The 20,596-nt window shown below is 39.1% G+C and overlaps 1 protein-coding gene and 1 long non-coding RNA gene across 38 annotated transcripts in view; one reads left to right on the top strand and one right to left on the bottom strand.

Moving 5' to 3' along the window:
• Positions 1-13,621, bottom strand: part of LOC103881845 — a 51,817-nt gene extending 38,196 nt beyond the window's left edge. Inside the window, exon 1 of the long non-coding RNA XR_004181616.1 lies at positions 13,120-13,621. This is a non-coding gene — a long non-coding RNA (uncharacterized LOC103881845). The remainder of the gene's footprint in view (positions 1-13,119) is intronic.
• Positions 1-20,596, top strand: part of ZBTB20 (zinc finger and BTB domain containing 20) — an 816,756-nt gene that overhangs the window by 629,955 nt on the left and 166,205 nt on the right. For 35 of the 37 annotated variants that reach the window (XM_021932980.2, XM_021932880.2, XM_021932915.2 and 32 more), the window contains one exon: positions 13,609-13,648. The gene's annotated coding sequence lies outside the window, so the exon portion shown is untranslated. Of the gene's footprint in view, positions 1-13,073; positions 13,191-13,608; positions 13,649-20,596 lie in introns of those variants that run through there. The other 2 variants (XM_021932950.2, XM_021932967.2) reach the window with 1 other exon arrangement.

Raw genomic sequence — 20,596 nt, 5'->3', positions numbered from 1 at the left:
CTTAGGGGCTGAGGCTGCATTCCCTCTTTCAAAAAAGAAAGGGAAAAAAAAAAATGGTAGTTCAGATCAGATTGTAAGGATTCATTTCAAAAACTTAAATAATTCTGCATAGACTTTTATATTTTCATGGCTGTTTGAGAAAGAAAAGGTAGTTGGGAGTGGAGAAGGGGTTCCTTATCTATATAAAAATTAGCTGAGTTGATAATATAGGTTACAAAGGGTCAAGTCATTCATGAAAGGTTAATGGTGATATTACAGGGCAAATGAATAAAAACAAATAAGGAATGAGGAGAGGAATCATCATGGGCAGGTGGTTATATTTATAACTTGTCTAAAGTGGGCTAATAACGTCTCAGTGATAATAGAGACAGAAACTCTCCAAAATATACATTAGAGTGGAAGGTCCTTGAGGGCAGGAGTAGAATCCAATTGGCAGAGTAATCAATAATAGATTCTGAAAAACTATTTGTTGAATTAATGAATGAATACATAGTATTGGAAATAATTTGTATATTCTCCCCTATCTTAACCTACTCTCAAGATAAGTTCAGAAATTTTATTAGGCTGTCATGGAAGAGTTGATATTTAACAAGGTCACAAAGCAACTAATTTTTATTAATTAGTTACTTTTAATCCCCATTCACATTCCTATTCCTGTCTACACCCATAGGTAAGCATATTTTATTGTCTATTGGACCAATTTTGCATGAAAATGTTAGGAGATAAAGTCAGACAAGTAGTAAGGGACATACTGTATTGGTCTAACAAACCATAGTAAAGGCTTTAGAATCCCAAGCATCAGTGAGCCTGAAAAAGTCTAATGGGTAGGAGAGTCTTTGAAATCACAACCACCACCCTATTTTTTCAGAATGACCAGATGAGACACTTCAGCCAAAGGCTGGAAGCCTAGATATAAGAGCTGGATTTAGGCTATTTGTTAACTGTGATATTTCTGACCAGCATAAATAAAAATAAACTGTGCTTAACTGGACCTTTGTTCTTTGCCTATTGAGCCAGCTTTACCCATCAATTTACCCCATTTGGCAGCCTTACCTAAGAGAAGCTTAGGGAGTAGTAACAAATGTGTTTTTCAGCACACTGAAGACCTTATAGAACACATCTATAAGGTCTCCATTTCCAAAGTGTAGGATTTAAGACACTAAACAAAAATTTTAAATATTAGATAGATGTTCCCTTGTACTAAATGTTCACTGAACTAAGAATTACAGGATTCCTGTGTATTTAATAGCATATACATAAATCACTTTGCAAAGGAAAGAGATGTTAAAAGTTCACATAAGACATATATGATCTCTAACCAAGTCCTTCCAAGGTGAACCAATTTGCTACACTTACTTGTGAGAATGACAGAAATCTGATAGTTTGCCTAAAAGATGGGATATTTAGAAAAAGTCATGTTCTTGTCCATTTATGTCTAAATATTTAAAACTTTGAAGCCATATTACTAGTAGAACCGAGGGAAATAGCCTAGAATTTTTCTTGTCACTTACAGAGATGACAGACTTACAACATGATGATTCTTTTGAAAACTTCTTACAAGACCTAGAACTTGTCTGGCTCCATTTATCTGGCCAGGATGTATTTCTATGATTTATCCAATGAGATTCTTAGCAGAGCCTCACATTTACTGCATAAGACAATTATATTTATTTTCTCTGCCATGACAAAAACCACTCTATACTATAAACATAACGTTAAAGACGTTAAAGGTTGCTTTTTTTTCTTTTTTTTTTTTTTTTAGCATGTGGACAGAGTCTGTAAAAGCTTTTTTCAGTTTCATCATGTTGACAAGCTGATTCCATTAAATCACCCACCATCATCATGTTCACTTTTTTTTTTCCTTTTTGAAAAGTTAGAAAACAGTGATCATCTTAGAGTTTTCAAGGCATTCCCTTTGGAAAAAATAAATCTGGAAAAACATGAGTCTGTTCCTTCAAATGGAAAAAAGGCCCTTCTCTTGAAGCTATTCAGGATAGGGAAGGAGCTCTCGGTCTTTTACCCCCAGTAAGACCGGATGTTTTTTAAACATTCTGAGTATAGATCAAACTTCTCTACCTCCATGTTTATTATGTATTATTTGCTATTTCAAATGGACACTGCAAGAAGTTAAATGAATGACATGAAAGAGATTTGTTCGAGGATATTTTAGTACTTTGCACCCTCAGATGCAATGCAATTAGATAATATTTTAGGATCACACTGCTGGTTTGAATTAGGGCAGATATACCCTGCTCCTCCCAACACCATGCTTTCCTCACTGAGGTAAAAAAAATCATATGATCATACTGCTGCTGGGTCATTTAAAGCATTGAGTGGATGTGTGAAATGAGAAAAAAAAAAAAAAAGCTCAGTATGGGGTTAATTAGCTCTGTGGCGTGGTGGGTGGGTCACTTCCTCAGAACCAAATCATGCAGGAGGAACCATGCATGTGCAGACTGACAAAATTAAAAGAAAGCCCATGAACCTTCAGACTCTAGGACAAAAATTGATTGCCTTTGGAAACAAGAAAGGAACGCTTTCATGCAGTGAGTACTTTGGGCTTCACTGGTCAGAGACGAAGGGACTTCCCTTGAAGTGTCGGCTCAGGCCACTGTCGTATACTGAAAATGAATCTATGGTTTGAGAGAGACCTGGCAAATCTGGTACTTTTAAAAATTTACCTCTGCTGACACTTTTTAAAATCATGTCTTTCTCAATTAGCATACTAGCCTTATTTTTGAGGTCTCATCTCGGAAACAACATAATTTCTTCCCCAAAGTACGGGTGAATCCTTCATATTTTCGTAATTGTGTTTCACGGTATTTCACAGACTGCTGTGGGTTCCCTGCCTGCTGAGATTCGTTCAGCTGTGGTTTGGCCTGAAGGGTTCCCACTAGGTTGTTTACAATCTAATCCTTGAAGTGGGAGGTTAAGGAGCAGATAGAAAACATCCTCGATCCCTGGATCATTAATAGGTGAATACAAGAATGCAGATATTTACAAGGAAATCTCACAGGCCAGGATTTCTAGGGCAGAAAGATATTGTGAAAGGCTCCTGGAGCATATGCTGACAAGGAGCCAGGAACCAATGGAAATTATCCATGAGGAAAACACCGACAAATATGTTAATAAAATTTCAGTGCAAACCATTTGGGGTTTCTTATGTTTCTGCCTAAATTACTCTGACTTTAGTAGTAACAGCACTTCATGGAGTATACATAGAGTCACCAAATGTTTATGACTTTTGAGAAGAAGAATGTGTGTGTATAATGTATGCATTTACAGGTATATATCTTTATTTGAAGTAAAACTATAAGCACAATTGGCTTCTTGAGGTGGGGAGCAAATGACCCCTTTTAGCAGTATACCTGGAAAACTCGAAGCATCTAGGACAGAATTTGCCACCACCACACACACACACGCGCGCGCACACACACACCCCAAATACTTTGCTTATTACCTGTGATAAAAACTGAATTTGGATCTTCTATCAACGGTTAAGAAAATGCATATTCCCCTAAGTAGAGGTATTAAAACAATTAAATGAATATATTTTTAGCAAACTGAGAGCAAGGGTGGGGAGATGGAGAGCTCACTAAGAGTATCCCCAAAGAAGCAGTCCCAGCCACATTTCTGTTTCTTCAACTGCCTGATGACAGGAATGTGGATGTGGAAATAAATAGGACTAAAAGGTGAGGGAAGCAGAGAGTAAGTTTTGCTAATTCTAACAACCTATGTTATCAGCTTATTCCACAGCTTTTCAAAATTCAAGTTGCTGGTTAACTTGACTCCTTTGCTGTTCCGTTCATTCCGTTCATTATGAAACAGCATAAGCAATGGCTACATACACTAACCGTTATACTAGTTAGGTTGTCAAAGTTAGCTTAATGCCAACTTTATTTTCTGTAGTCACACTGAACAAAACGTTTCTTTTGAAAGGTCTTAGTTAGACCTCTGCCCTCCCAACTCCTGATCACAGTAGTAACCAACCTCAAGAAGTCATTAGTGAAGACTGGAACAATATCCTGTAACAAGTCAGCTATGAAGAAATTGGCATAGTTTGTCTCTTTGATTCATGTTCTTATGGAAATAATGGGTTGCAAAATAAAACTACATTTCTTTCTCTCTCAAATTCATTTTTTCACTGGATCTTCTTTGCAAGTTACATTGGAATGAAGATTTTATTTTTGTTTTTTTTAACAAAGTTCGAATAACACTCAAAGGCTTTAAAAGCCAAAGTCCATCTTTAGATATAGCTTTCTTCTATAATGTACTGCCAGTTTCTTATGTATGTGTATTTTTACCTTCCTGATGCCTTCGCCTGTTGATTGGTACATGTTAGTGCTTTGCTTATAAGAGTTGGGCAATAGTTCAGTGATCCAGTCCAAATCTGGGCCATAGATAGAATGGACTCATCTTCTATTTAAGAAAAGTGGCAAACTGCTTTAAATGAATTTGGTTCAGACAAGGTCATTGGAGCTGTTCATCTAACCCTGTGCTGTATGTAATGGACGCTTCTGCTGAGCTCCAAAGCTACAAGGTAAAGAGACAAAGAAAGCCACTAACTTGCCACCCCTGTTAGACCTTATCTGTGAGTCTGTTTTTAGATTTACATTTTTAATCATATGGGGCACATTTTGGTCATTTAAAGGAATTGTTTATTGATTCTCCCGTTGTCTTTGAAGATAGTCCAGGAAATAATAGTGATTTCATATATTACTTTCCGGACCTTTAAAAAACTTTTTCTTTAATTGGAAATTGAGTTTATATACATATTCAATAAGAGGTTTATGAAATATTCAGCAAATTTCTTAGACATTAAAGTATTGTTAGACTGTTTTACTCTAGCTAATCACTATGTTAAAACTTTAGTAAATTTGGGTACATTTTTCCCAATTTTATTTGTTACATGCAGTTGGCAAATTGAATCAAAAGTGTAAGAACCATATATTACTATTTTGAATTTAATAACTTACCAACTCTCTGTATTGCTTATTTCTCTTTAAACTGTAGAATGTATTTTACTCAACTGTATGGTGATTCTGTATAATTTTTAGGGTTAACATTTTATAGAATTTTATGGAATCATACAGTGTTAAACAAGACTAGAAAAGTTATTGAATTCATTCTCCTGACTGGAGGCAGAGCTGCATTTATTCTATCCAAAATAGACGAAGATTTTTCCTATTTTAAGAGAGTCAGGAAGAAAGAAATTTCAGAACTGCTCTTAGCAATCTATTTGATTATTTACCACTTGCATATTTAGAATGTTCATCTTTAAGTCTAAAATTCTGCACTGGACGGTTTAATGTCATTTTGCCCTAGGACAAAAATGCTGATCATTATCCTCTTTGTAACAACTTTTCTTATAGTCAAAAAACTATAAAGACACACTTCAGCTCTTTCTTCCCTAAGCTAAATTATCCCAGTTTTTTAAACATTTACTTTTGTTTTTATAGCTCTTTCTATACCTGAGTGGCAAAGGGGACTATTTTTAAAAGCTCTGTCATATATGATGCCTCTTAGAGAGGCACTGCATATTTTAATTTCACTGTGCTGATGTGGAAACAGCCACAACTTTTTCATTATATGCTGATGGACAAGGCATTTGTGTTCATTTAACCTTGAGGTTTAAACTTGTTCCCGAAAAAGTAACTGACTCATAGCATTGGCCAGACCCAGGAATAAAGAGCATCAGTTTTCCTAATCTTCAAGCTCATCTTGCCCCCACTCCTAAAATGCACTAAAATTAACTTTTCCTTGACCTCTCTCTGGTGCTATTTATTTACTGATTTAACAACTTTCTTCTGTCATCTCTGCCTCCTAAAATAGATGGACAGCATTTATTCAACAAACATTGGAGTGTCGTGCTGTGTTTCACACACTATGCTAGGCTTGGGAGATTCAAGTGTGAACTGTTAGCTGACTCAGGGACATAAATGTCCCAGGCCATGTTCAGAAAGGAGCAAATAGTCTGTCACCGTATATAAAGAAGTAGTGGTGGGAAAATTTTTCTTAAAACTAGAGAGGTGGGCCCGAGCCAGACTGTGAAAGGTCTTGGAGGCTCTTAAACAAATAGTTGGTAATGACAAGTCTAAATGATTAGACCACATGATAGCAGTGCCACACCTTTCCAGCATCCCTTAAGGAGATAAGCTTACTGTAATTCAAAGATCCTGGTACGTCAATCCATTTGGAATTTACAGAGCTGCAATTTCAGTAGTTTAAGATATAGAAGAGAAGGTTCTTTGGAATCAGATTGTAAAGGGTTCCTGAATGTCATCATGCTAAGGAATTGTATCTATTTTATCAGCAATAAAAAACCATCCTAAATGTATTAAACAAATTCGGTCCTTGCCACCCCTCCCAGCACTACTGCTTTCATTTCATTCTAGTCTCTCAGACCCTATCCCCAAAAGCATCAAGAAGGAACAGGGAGACTCACATGGGGTGGGATGGAGTGTTACATTGTATCTTGGCAATGTCTCAGGCGCAGAAGCAGTCCCAGACCTAATTGCTGAACTTTAAAATCTTCTCTCTTTATTGATTATAACCTTATTTCATCATCAAAATTTTGAAGACTGGCCATTTTTTAGGATTGTTATCATAGCATCTTAAGAAAAAGAGACCTCAGCATCATTCTCTTATTGTTCTTCTTGAGATGGATCCAAAATAATGTGGGTTTTGGAAAGCAGACCCCAAGATATGTATGACCATTTATGGCATTTATAGTCTCCTTCTTCCTGACCAAAAGAAATGAAAATACATCAAGAATCTGGCCTGCAGGAAACCCCAAAGTATCTAGAGAGTGATGGCACAGGTTCTGTATGCACATATAAATACCCTTGCATCTGGCTTTATCTTGTAAACCTTTTGCCAAATAGAAAACAGAGAATTAAAAACTCCAAATTCAGAATGCATGAAATGTCATTAAATCTAGTACAAATTTTTTTGAATCTGTCAGATAAAGGAAATCATGTATCCAGAGTAGAGATGGAATATCAGTTGACAGGCACTTAATTTTGAGAGACATGTAAATCTAAAAATCTAATAGTGCCTCATCCTTTGAAAACACTGAAAACCAGAAAGGTATTAGGAAAATCAATAAGGTAAAAATCATCATCCTACTATTTGGAATGACTCCCACATAAGAATTAATTAACGCAATACTTCTGGAACATTAAAGGGATGTTAAAACAGTATCTCTACACAGAGAAAACAAACATATACACCCATCTAACTTTTAGACAGAGTAGTTAAAGAAAAAAGATTGGAAATATTAATTAAGATTGGAAATAAGAGGTCATTTCTGTCCTGTTGTCACACCATTTACCCTCTTCAGCTAGAAGGGTAAGTGTTGAACTTCAGTTCATCCAAATTCCTCAGCTCTGTCATCAATGCAGTGACACATTCTAATTTTCTGACTCATTTGTGATGAATAATCTCTCCCTTTTCTATTCACAGTGCTGAAAGTAACCAATTTTTGTGTGAGTTATGATTACTTATTTTCCCTTTTTTTATTGCACTATTATTGTTTTCTCTTAGCAGAATTTGTCTCACTCTTTATCACCCAGTGTGAATCTCATGTTCAGAAAAGCCCATGGACAGTAATAGTGCCTAGGATTGGAGTTAGTCAAGAGGAATAAGAGTCTGACGACCCAGATTCCGTTTTTAACCCAGCCAGATACCTCAGCTGGCAAGTGGTTCAGCTTCCTCACCATAAAATGGGTATAATAATAGCTTTCCCTTACCACTGTGAAATATTTAGAATGCAAATCAAGCCAAACCTGTCTCCTTCCAAAGAGAAGCTTAAACTAGCCTGCGTAATCCTGAATGAGCCCAGATTCAAGGGGAAACATAAAGTGGGAAACACCTAAAGGTAGTGTAATTTAGTGGTTAAAAATATGTAGACTTTGGAATGGCACACACTTATTCAGATGCCAGCAGCTGTATGATCTGAGCTAAGTTTCCTAATTTCTCAGATTTCCCTTTTTTCTGTAGTAAATTGGAAGTAACAGTATTTTCTCTTGTAGTGGGGATTAAATGATATGCTGTTAACCATGCTTCTCAAACTGTTCCACTTGGGTGATCCTCAAATTAGAGTGAGTGATCCAATACTAAGGGTGCCCGCCAGGACATTGCTTGAAGTCGTCTGCCACAAACAAGACTTTTCAGTGAAGTCTCAGGTTTCACCCAAAAAATATATATACAAATTTTGCTTTCAGTGCCTCAATATATTCTTGTTTGTTTCACTCAACCAGAAGTTCCATGAGGACAAGAACAGTATCTGTTTTCTTGTTTGTATAACATCGAATAAATAGTTATTGGATAAATGAATACGTGTACAAATAAGAGTTTAAATTACTTGCCCACAAGGAATACTGACCCTCCAGGAAGACAGCTATGTATTTATTATTTATTTTGTGGCTTTTTCTACTCCCGTTACATTGCTCACATTCCTGGGTATACTCATATCCAAATTTGAGAAAGATTTATTTTTCAAAGTATCTGAAGGACTCAGTAAATAGTGACTCTTATTATCATTATCATCTCTCTGCTCAGTACTCCTCTACTCCATTGTTGCCAAGGCTTTGTAGACTTTTTTAAAAAAGAAATTATAAAGGACTAGGAAGGTAGGAGTCTGGCAGGCCTCCAAAGAAGCCTGTGTGGCTCTAACCACATACCCTTACCCACTTAGAACTCTCTTTTTTATACATTTTCTTTGCTCCTGGCTTTAGTTTATAGTGTTTCATTAAAACTCTCTAGAGATGAGTAGCTATGGGATTGAAAGAGGGTTTTCTCCCCTCTCTGCCTGGGCCAGGGGTTCCTAACCTGGGATTCATGAATGGCCTTCATAGAGTCTAGGAGTTCCTTGAAACTTGGTGTTTTTGAGAAGTGATCTGGAGAAAGATTCTCATAGGGATCTGTATCACTTCAAAATGTTGAAAACCACTGCTGTAGAACTTTATGTAAACTACACTAGAATTGACTTCAAAGTTACAATTAATAATATTTTTGATTCTTTGAGATTGATACCATATAATAATTTCAACTCATTAATTATATGATGAAGATTAAACTTCACCCCTCATCATCTCCCTCTCTCTGCTCATCCCCCACCCTCCACCCTGATGTTTTAATGTCCTGAATTACTTGGGCTTTACAGTTTTATACTCTGCTAGATATATTTATGCTTTGAACCAAGTGTGCTTAATGCAAATATTTTTAATCCTCTGTGAAACCATTATAGATAATTCTTTGCATTTCAGATAAAAACAACTTATAGACATATAAGGTGAAGATCACTTAAGTGGAAAGAGCATGTATCAATGAAATAGCAATTTGAATTGAGCAAATATAAATCTATGTAGATTATAACATATTCTCAGAATTACATAGCAGATTATAATTCAGTCAAGAAGTAGGCATCTTTTGATGCCCATGAACATTTATGAATTGTGTAAGAACTCTGAGATTAAATTTTTAGCCATAGTGTTAAGTTTGGGATCAATATTATCATTTTATATTAACATATAAGTACAACAATTATATCCAATAAAAACTTTCCATTTAACTTGGCTTTAATTTGCTTTGGACTGTGACATACACACTGTGATTTTTCTCTCCATTTTGGATTCCTATCATTGACAGCCAGCCTGTGTGTCATTTGACATCCAGGAAAGATAGTTTTTCACTCCAGACCTTGGATGTATTAGCCAATTTGGGTACAATTTACAATGATCTCTTTTGAGCACATCAAAAATTTAATTTTGACTAATTTTATTAATAAATGCTCATTGAAATTTAGAAAAGAAAGTTATGTGCTTAGATATAAGAACACAAACACTAGGTATAGTTTTAAAAGAGCATAATATTGTTGAGAGTTATTGGGTTTATAACATGCAACAGAAAAATAATCATTGAACATATTTCATAGAAAATTGCTAATATTTTCTTCTTCTCCCCAAAGGTTAGAAAAGACAGCAAGTCCAAAAAAGGAAGAGGGAAAGAAAGAAAGAGAGAGTATTGTGGGAAAGGAGAGAGGGAAGGGAAAGAAGAAGGGAGAGAGGGAGGGAGGAAAATCGTAAGAAAATAGGTCCCAGTGCCATAGTCTAATATCCTGGCTTGTAGAGAAGACTAGAATATAGCAAAACCTAGAGCTTTAAAATCTTTGAAGACTAGTCAGTCTTTTATATATATATTTCAAATTTGTATGTACTTTCAATGAATCATACATAATCTAATTATCTTGCTTAAAATTTTCATTAAACTCATCAATTTTGTGAAACAATTTTAAAGCACTGGAGATCTTCAACCTCCCTTGTGTTAGCATGTATAATGATCCAGGCTGGAGATTTTCATCTTAGCTCGTCTTGTCACCATCCTTCACACCTGCATGTACTTGAGTGAGGTTTCACATTGACCACAAAGGGAAATCATTTCTTTGAAGAAATCTCTACAATAGTGCAATTGTCACAAAAACTTTCCAGGAAAGGAGATGTCTTTAATTGCTGGTTTTCTGCTTTAGCCTTTTCAGTCCAAAGATACTTAATCATGTCCTTCTACTTGATCTCCTTTAGTGAAGTTTGTTTTGCATATTTCTGGAGGCCTTATGTGAAGTTGTTAAAATCATGGTGTCAGACAGGCAAGATTGAATCAGCCTGTATTAAATCCTTGGTATGTTTTAGTGGGCTCGAGGTAGAGGGACCTGCTTTGTTTTCTCAGAATCTTTTTTTGGTTTATTAATTTCTCATAGGTCTCCCCCTACTTCAGTTTTATCCTTCTAAGAGAAGTTATCAAAACACTGATGGGTCCGGGCGTGGCGGCTCACGCCTGTAATTCTAGCACTTTGGGAGGCCAAGGTGGGTGGATCACCTGAGTTCAGAAGTTCGAGACCAGCCTGGTCAATATGGCAAACCCCATTTCTACTAAAAATACAAAAATTAGCTGGGCATGGTGGCACGTGCCCGTAGTTCCAGCTACTCGGGAGGCTGAAGCAGGAGAATCGCTTAAACTCAGGAGGCAGAGGTTGCAGTGAGCTGAGATCGTGCCACTGCACTCCAGCCTGGGTAACAGAGGGCGAGTCCCTCTCTAACAACAACAACAAAAAAGCACAATGATGGGCAGACCGGTCCTACAATAGCTTTTTTTGGCCTGTGATTTTTTTTTTTTTTTTTAACAGAGTCTTGTTCTTGTCACCCAGGCTGGAGTGCAGTGGCACGATCTGGGCTCACTGCAACCTCCACTTCCCAGGTTCAAGCAATTCTCCTGCTTCAGCCTTCCGAGTAGCTGGGATTACAGGCACCCGCCACCATGCCCGGCTAATTTTTGTAGTTTTAGTAGAAACAGGGTTTCACCATGTTGGCCAGGCTGGTCTCGAACTCCTGACCTCAAGTGATCCACCCCCCTGGCCTCCCAAAGTGCTGGGATTTATAGGCACGAGCCACCGCGCCTGGCCTGGCTTGTGATTTAAAGAGTGAAATATCAGATTTTAAACATAGAACAATAAAACTGTTAGGGTCAGCTCCTCCAAAATCTGAAATTTTCATCACCAAACAGTGATGTGTTTGGTGGGACAGATGATTTGTTTAAAATCACTTTACAGATTATTTTCAACCATAGAGGGGACTTTCTAGGCTGGTGATAAGGAGTAGAGGCAGTTTTAGAAGGCAAGCCCAGGGCAAACTTAGGACTGAGTTCTTAGCAACACACGAATGTATTGAATTTCTTCATAGGAACTTCTGGACATTAAACATACTAAATATACCTTAAAAGAGACAAAGTTCATCAGGGTTTGACTCATCTTTGTCAAAATTAGCTAAAATTGATCATGTACTATATAGTAAAGCTTTTACCTAATCAGTGCTGCCCAATAGAAATGTCTACAATAATAGAAATATTTTCTATCTCTGCTATCCAGTAAGGCAGCACCAGCCACATGTGGGTATCGAGCATTTGAAATGCAGCTGCCAAGACTGAGGAACTAAATGTTTAGCTTTTTATTAAATGTTAAATAATTTAAATTTAAAAAGACAAATGTGGCTAGTGCTATTGTATTATATGGTAACATAGCTCTACCAAATCCTATTGAGAGGTGACAATGTGCTAGCAGCCCTCACTCTCAGCGCCTCCTCGGCCTCGCCATTCACCGGGGGCGCTTGAGGAGCCCTTCAGCCCGCCACAGCACCGTGGGAGCCCCTCTCTGGGCTGGCTGAGGCCGGAGCCGCCTCCTTCTGCTTGCGGGGAGGCGTGGAGGGAGAGGCGCCGGCGGGAACTGGGGCTGCGCGCGGCGCTCGCGGGACAGTGTGAGTTCCGGCGGGCGCGGGCTCGGGCTCGGCGAGCCTAGCACACTGAGCGGCTGGCCGACGTCGCCGGCCCAGAACAGTGAGGGGCTTAGCACCCGGGCCAGCAGCTGCGGAGGTTGCGCCTGGTCCCCCAGCAGTGCCCGCCCGCGGACGCTGCACTCAAATTCTCACCCGGTTTAGCTGCCTCCCTGCGGGGCAGGGTTGGGATCTGCAGCCCGCCATGTCTGAGCTCCTCCCCTGCGGTGGGCTGCCGCGCGGCCTGAGCCTCCCGGAGGGGCGCCGACCCCCACTCCGTGGCGCCCGGTCCCATCGATAGCCCAAGGGCTGAGAAGTGCAGGCGCGGCTCGGGACTGGCGGGCAGCTCCGCCTGCAGCCCTGGTGCAGGATCCACTGGGTGAAGCCAGCTGGGCTCCTGAACTGGATGGGGACTTGGAGACCTTTTCTATCTAGCGAGAGGATCGTATGTGCACCAATCAGCACTCTGTATCTAGCTAACCTAATGGGGACTTGGAGAACTTTTCCGTGTAGCGTTCTGTGTCTAGCTCAAGGATTGTAAATGCACCAATCAGCACTGTGTCTAGCTCAGGGTTTGTGAATACACCAATAGGTACTCTGTATCTAGCTAACCTAGTGGGGACTTGGAGAACTTTTCCGTTTAGCACTCTGTCCAGCTCAAGGATTGTAAACACACCAATCAGCACTCTGTCAAAACGGACCAATCAGCTCTCTGTAAAATAGACCAATCAGCTCTCTGTAAAATGGACCAATCAGCAGGATGTGGGTGGGGTCAGATAAGGGAATAAAAGCAGGCTACCTGAGCCGGCAGTGGAAACCGGTTGGAGTGCCGTTCCATGTCGGGGTAGCTTTGTTCTTTCGCACTTTGTAGTAAGTTTTGCTGCTGCTCACTGTTTGGGTCGGCGCTGCCTTTATGAGCTGTAACACTCACCGCCAGGGTCTGTGGGTTCATTCTTGAGGTCAGTGAGACCGAGAACCCACCAATTCCAGACACACTGTATGATACATAATTGGAAAAAAATTGACAAAGAAAGGTCTTTGCACTCCTTGTGCTGGGAAGTACTGTCTTGGTCATCATAGCTGGGGGTGTTTTATAAAGTTTTTGTGAAGCTGGATCTCCTTTATTTTGAGGCTAGAAGTGACAAAATAGGCTCCTTTAGGAACAACCAGTCTCTTCTATACCTAGATTTGCTTGCTTTCTTCTCACTATATCATTTTGCTTTTATATATTGGTTTTGCATAATATATAGATTTGCTTTTAATTCCTTATTTTTTCTTTGGTTTTCAGATCTTTGACCATCAGTCTGTGACTTGCCCCTTCTCTTTACGTAAGTAAAAGTGATTTATTTACCTTTAAAAAAAAAAGCGTTGGGTTTAGAAAATTGTGGTCTTCATTGGCATATTTCCTAGTTGATTTTGTTGTGGTTTCTAGTGCTTCTGTAGTGTGTATTAGTTTCTTTTGAGTTTGGAGTCTATGCTGTTGGTGGTTGCTAACCATGAGGGTGCAGAAAATACCAGCAGCCCAGACACCGTACTTCTATAAAGGCTGCCCTTTACTTGGCTGCAGCTGCTGTTTGCAAAAGTCACTGCTCTTTTAAAGTATAGCTTGTATTATTCAGCCAAATACCAGCAACAGTTGGGCTTTTGCTCCCCTGTCAATCATTGGGCAATTATGTATTCTTCAGTTATGTACCCATCCCTACGTCCAGTAGTTTTTAATTTTAACTTCTAGATCAGAGCTTTCATTTATTGACAAAATTTCTAATATCCCTTTACTAAGTACAAGACTGTAAAGTAAATAGGCTAAACTTTTGTGCAAAATTTTGAAGTCTACAGGAGGAAAAAAAAGAAATCCCAGATTCACATGTGCCAGAAGGTTTATAAAGGTACCACTCTTTTTTAGAAAAGATGGAAAGGCATTTGGGGGAAAAAAAGACCATTTGATTTTATATGAAAAAAAGGGAATGTTAATTATTTAAAGTTCAAACCAGGCTGCATTGAATGGGTTTAAATAAATTTCATTTTGAACTGCTTAAAAGAGATTCTAGGCCAGTGAATGGAAATAATCAAAGTCACTTATAAGAGACACCACCCAAGAGATCTAGAGGTAGTGATAGTCACCTAATGTGATAAATAGTTATCGATATCCTCTGGCTGCTTCCCACTCTCAGGTGAGCACTGTCCCTTATTCACATTATATATTGCTTCACTGACTCCTCACTTCAAGGTATTTCTTGTATTGTAATCATTTGCACAGAATGGAGGTTCCCATGGCTATTTTGTTTGTGCATGCCTTCCACTAACATTCCTAGAAGATAGTGGCAAATGTATTTAGGGAGGCAGAATCCTCCAAAGGATGCTAAGGCTAAAGTGTAACGTGACAGTTTATTTGACAGAGAAAGGCGATTGATTAAACTCCGGAAAGACTGGAGCTGTGTATAATGCATTTATACAACAGGGGTGGGTCCTACCTGCCCCTGACAAGTCTTGTTATTCTCTATTTCAGTGTTGATAGAGTGGGTCTGTTAATGCTTTGGAGGATGTCAATATGCATGCTTATGGTTACCACTTTATATCTGCACAGCCCTCCCCTCAGTTACCTAGCACTCCATATTTCTAGTCCTCTGACTGGCAAATCATTTTTGTTACAGTTCTTTTGTGTAAAAACAGTTCACATAATAGCTCTGTGTTAGACAAGGCATTAATCCTCACATCACCGGGATGAGTCAGCACAGTGCACTCCTGCCCGCACGGCTCAGCTATTGTGACGTCAGTGCTATAGGGCGAGCCTCAGACACAAGCAGTACAGGGGACCTGTGTCACCAATTAGGAATCAAAGGGGAGACTTTTGAGATAAAAAGTGTTGTTGAAAGCCTGTCTCTGGCTCATAGGAAAATGCAAATCTGATTCTATGCTACATCAATCATCAGTCACGTAGCTTCTAGAAATATACTATTTTTTAACTACACATAAGGCTGGGGGAGTGACCTGTAATGAGAAGATAATCCGTTCGTATACCCATGACCTTGTCCCATCCCTGGGCCAGGCTTCATATTTGCTTGGCTTGTTCCAAATCTTGAAGCTGCTGTCATATCAGCAGGGTGACCGGGCTTATGACAGTCCTACTGTCCTAAAGTACCCCACAGACACAGTTGATGGTTGATGGCTCCAGGGTGGTGCCCCAGAGACCCAACAAAAGGAAAAGAAATGTCCATTGTCCCTTGAGAACAGATCAGAACATTATCTCCCCAGTGCTTTGACTCCAAGTGCCTCTTCAATGGCCTCCTCTAAACAGGTACCGAATTCTGTTTGTTTGATCTACTCTTCTTAGCAGTGCATTTAGTCCAGTATCACAATCTGTATTTGACCTGGATTTCAGTAGGAACCGAAAAGCTGTCAGATGTTCTCCCAAGAATTTTCCATTCCATTACTGTTTAGCAGAAACAAAGAGGAACCCTCCATAATCTGCCATTCTACCTTGAAGCGCGGGTAGCACAGACTTACCTTATTTGGGAAACCTGGATCTTATGAGTTAGGTCTGTCTACAATTCAGATTCAGATGTATTCTCAGGGCAATATATTTCTGTATTGAATATTAAGTCTTGAAAAGGGTGTTAATTTACAGCCTTAATGGCATTCTCTGTTAAAAAGACCTTCCTCCATCACAGAATTTATCCCTCACTCTTACTGTCACCCCAGCCAGTCACCAGCCCCTGCCATACCCATCAGAAAGTGCCTTACTGCTGGGATCTTCTGCCTTCATTAGATTGCTAATGGGCTCCTACTATGCTTATAAAAGCTAACACTGCTACTTGGCTTCGTTTTGATTAATTATCATGCGCAGGTCTTTATTTAGTTTTCATTCAACAAACATTTATGGAAAGCTAGTCACTATGCTTGGTTGTGGAAATTCTGAGATAAATAAGAAATGCTTTCTTTTGTTAGAAATCTCAGTCTGATAGGGGAAATAAATAAGTGAATAAAGACTATAGCATATGATAGACACTGAAATGCAGGTGTATACAAGACATAGTAAGAGGAATGAAGAAGGAGTGCCCATTTGCATGTGGTAAGTTGCCCAGGCTGGGTCTTAAAGTCAGAAGAGTAAATTGCAGTTTACCAGGTAGATATGAAAGAGCAGAAAGAAAAGCGGATCATAATTGAGAAAAATGTAAGAGCATTTACAAAATCAGGAGGCGTTAAGTAACAACGGGATCCAGAGGAGTGAATAGTTAGGTGTGGTTGAAACATGGTGGTTGAAAGAGTAGTATGAGATTGGGCTGGAAAGTAGGCAAGGGACCTTGCCTACCATATGGAGGACCTTGTATGTCATGCAGAGGAGTTTGGACTTGATCCTGCAGGCTCAAGGAGGCTTTGAAGAATTATAAACAGATGTATGTTTTAGAAAGAGCACTTGGTGAAAGTGGAGAGAGTGGCTAAGAATAGGGAGGCCAGGTCAAAGGTAAAAACCAAAGGCCTGAACTGTGCTGTAGGGGTAGGATGGAGGGGAGCGGCTATTTGGTAGTGTCAAAATAGACATTAACCTTTGTGTAATTCCAGCATATCTTGGCCTATTACATAATCTTTGCCTTCTAGGAGAAAGGCTGATACATTGTGTGGAGTCAAATTTCAGACCAAAATACATCCTTATGGGATCTTCAGCAAAGACCTCAATTTGAATATGACCTCACTTTGAGCTACTGCCCGCTGGTCGCCAGGCTCGCATACCTCCTACTGCCCGTGGTGGGTGTAGGGGAAGAGCCGGCAGATAAGGAGAAGACATTCCCAGTGTCCTGCTTTTCTCTTCTTTCACCTGGAAATGAAACAGTTTCTAAATAATGCCCCCCTAAAGTCAATCAATGCCCCAATTTCCTATCATTTTCTCATTGCTCCCTTTTTCTAAGCAAAATTTCCAAACCATTGAACTGAATTGCAACTTATGCACAGCCGGGTGTTGAAACAATTCAGTGTATTCATTCCTTCTCTCTGAATTAGAGTTCACCATAAGTGTGCTTTTCTCTTGTTCACTTTGGGCTGCCAGGACAATTTAAAGGAAATTTTCAACAGCTTATGTTTCATGTACTATGTTCTCTTTTGCAAATGGGAGGATATGCGTGGGTGTGTTTAAGCCTTCTCTATATTGCTTTCTGGAGAAAGGTTTGGGAAGATGAACAAGACGAGGAGTGGGGACCTATTGAAAGCCCAGGTCCCCCAGTGACCTGAGTGCAGAACGTAGGCTGGTGATCAGATGGTCAATTATGTGTTTGTCAAAACACAGTGGGCTGCATTCCAGGCTGCCAGCTTTGGAAGCCCAGCTTCTGCCAACCAAATGTCATCTGGGAACATGCAACACTGGGCACTGTGAAGGAGTTTGAAATAGACCATGCCACAGCCAACCTACTGCCAGTCTTATAGCACCAATATGGCATGCACAGCCGGGCCCCATGTTTCAGAGCTCAGGAATTCACTGTACTAAATTCAAGAGGTCAGATGGGTTCATGTTTTCAAAGCCTATGTTCTCTGCTTTGAACACTGTGACTTGCTCCTCAGCAATTTCCAAGGGATTTTTCCAGTCACATCTCTGTGGAAACCATTCTTTTTGTGATGGTTATAAGATCCTTGTAAATGTCCCAGAGGATAGGAAAAAAATAAAATAAACTTGCTCTGACAATGACTGTGATTTCGACAGAGGGATTCCAACTCTTAGGAAACTACATTAAAGGTGCATAGCTTTTAAAATATCAGGAACCACCTTGGCAACTTATAAAAAGCAGAAGGGCTTTGCCTATTTTATAAAGTGATTTGCATATACCTGCATAAATAATGTCCCCACCTGTACTTTTATGCATTTAGGTTGAATAAATTAAATTTTGTGATCTTTAAAATACTCCCTGTCTTAAATTGCTCAGACACCATTTTCAGGAGCCTTCCTTCTCATTTCTTTTGGCTAGTGATAAGAGTGGCTATTTTTTTTTCAATCTTTTGACTCATTCAGAGAATCAAAACACACCGAACACCAATCGACCATAGCCAGGAATATTACCTCCCTCTGGTTGCATTTCTCTTAGCCTTTCTACCTATCAGATTGTGAGCTCCATGTATTTTTAATAAGAGAAATAAAGTTAAATATTACTAAGGTGAAAACAAAGCACAAGACAGAATTAAGTTCTGTTTACATGTATATGTAAGACAAAGAAAGAGTGTGTGTATGTGTGTGTGTTTGTGTGTCTATACACAGACTTGCACTGATACACACCTTAGGGACATACCCATAGTAACCTTTTCTTTCTTTCACCACTGCACTGCCACAACCTCTTCAGGAACCATCCTGCTACTAAGCCATTTCCATTGTACCTTGGCCTTCAAATCAAAGCCTGGTCAGTAGGCCACCCTCCCCCACATTCACCCTGTAAGATTTTATTAAACACTTAACTATGTACAAAGCATGTTTATTGGATAGTTAAAGCATAAATATAGCATAAGTACATGATTCTTTCTTGCTTTTGCGGAATTTAAAATTGAGTTAAGAAAAGCAGTTACATTGTTGAGTGTTGTGTATGCACCCAAGATAATAAATAAGTAAGTTCCAAAAGGAATGATACAGTCCAGGAAGTACCGTAGGGTTTCGTTCATGAAAGAGTCTTGCAGGCTAGAAAGTTTCATGTAAAACTGATTCAGCTGAGTCTTGAAAACTGGCTAAAATGTAAAAAAGATGAAGAGAAAAAGAATCATATTCCAAGCAAATCATATACCAAAGTGTTGGAATCTTCAAGGGGGCCCATAAATAGCATCACTCTTCCCCACTCAAATTCTAAACCTATTGAAAAATAAGACAAAAGAACTGATAGCTAGGGAACCAGCATTTTTATAAAGGTTGAAGAGCGTAGCTTAATGTAAAGAGGAAATGGGTTTGCTGACTCTCTTCCCTTCAATCAAACCTTGCAAAAGCCCTCTCACGGGAAAATGTGGATCTGCATATGAGCAACATTTTTCTAGGTCATCACCTCCCGCTAGTCTAAGTAGAAAAGGAAGGACAAAGAGGCTAAATTCCTGTGCCTACAAATTTGGGTAGATCAGTTCTACCTAATTGAGAAATATAGACCACGGGCTGTCCCACCAATGGGATACTTTGCCTCCATGGGGAAGTATAAGGAATGAGACAAGAGGAAAGCAGTGTTTAGAAAACATCTGGAAACTAGGAGTAGGGAAGAGGCATTCTTACCCACACTGACATCCATAGACTGGAAAACAAGAGGAGGAGGTACTGAATGAGATGAAAATGGGAACCAGAACCATGAGGCTAAACAAGGCTCTCATCTGTCTATACCTGTGGTAAGAACCAGTAGTCCTACTGGTTATTCAAGATCTAAACTAAGGGCCCCTTTTCAGAGTCTCAAAAGTTAGAAGAATCAGAACCTGGGAGAACAGGCAAGTAATGAAGATAATGGACAAAAGCCTAGTTAGGAAAAAAATACAAAAACTCTAGTTTCTTGTTCAACTAACAGTAACAATAAGAAATAACTATTGAGTGCTTGCCTTGCTTTAGATACTGGACTAAATACTTTTAATGGCTATCTGATTTAACCTTCAAAACTACCCTATTAAGTAGATGCTATTATAATCCTAATTGTGCAGATCAGAAAACAGATTTAGCATGTTTGAGTTGTTTTATAAGAACACCTAATAAATGGTAGAGATAGAATTTGATTCCAGGACCATGTCTTAAAGCCTCAGCCAAATTTTACTAGACACAAAGTTGAGTGTCTACTAAATGCTAAAGGTATAATGGTGAGGAATATTAACATAATCTCTCTCCTTCTGGAGCTTATAATCTGGGGAATGTAAGACAGATACTAAGCAAATGGTCTCACAGTATAACTTGTAATTACAAGTTGTGCTTACCACTACATAATAAAAGTACAATGTGCTCTAAGAGCAAATAAAAGAAGAGGATTTAAGTGAGTCTGGAAATTCAGGAGAAGCTGCTCTGAAAAATTGACATTTGAAATACCTGAAGGTTAAAAACAAAAAGTAAGGATGGACGGTAGAAGAGGATTCCAGGCAGAGGAAACAGCATGGATGAAGTCCCTGAAGATAGCTGCATAGAGAGAAAGAGGTGACTAGCAGCCCAGGTTGAGGTTGAAGAGATACATAGGGCCCAACGATACCAGGTCCTTCGTAGGCCATCTTAAGGATTTTTATGTTTATCCTAAGGACAGTAGAGGAGCAAATTTAAGAAGGAGTGTGGCATGATCAATGTTGTTTTTCAAAAGGAT

This window comes from Papio anubis, chromosome 2 (genome assembly GCF_008728515.1).
Source record: "Papio anubis isolate 15944 chromosome 2, Panubis1.0, whole genome shotgun sequence".
Lineage (NCBI taxonomy): Eukaryota > Metazoa > Chordata > Mammalia > Primates > Cercopithecidae > Papio > Papio anubis.
The sequence above is the reverse complement of the archived record's forward strand: the minus strand, read 5'-3'. Positions and strand labels throughout refer to the sequence as shown.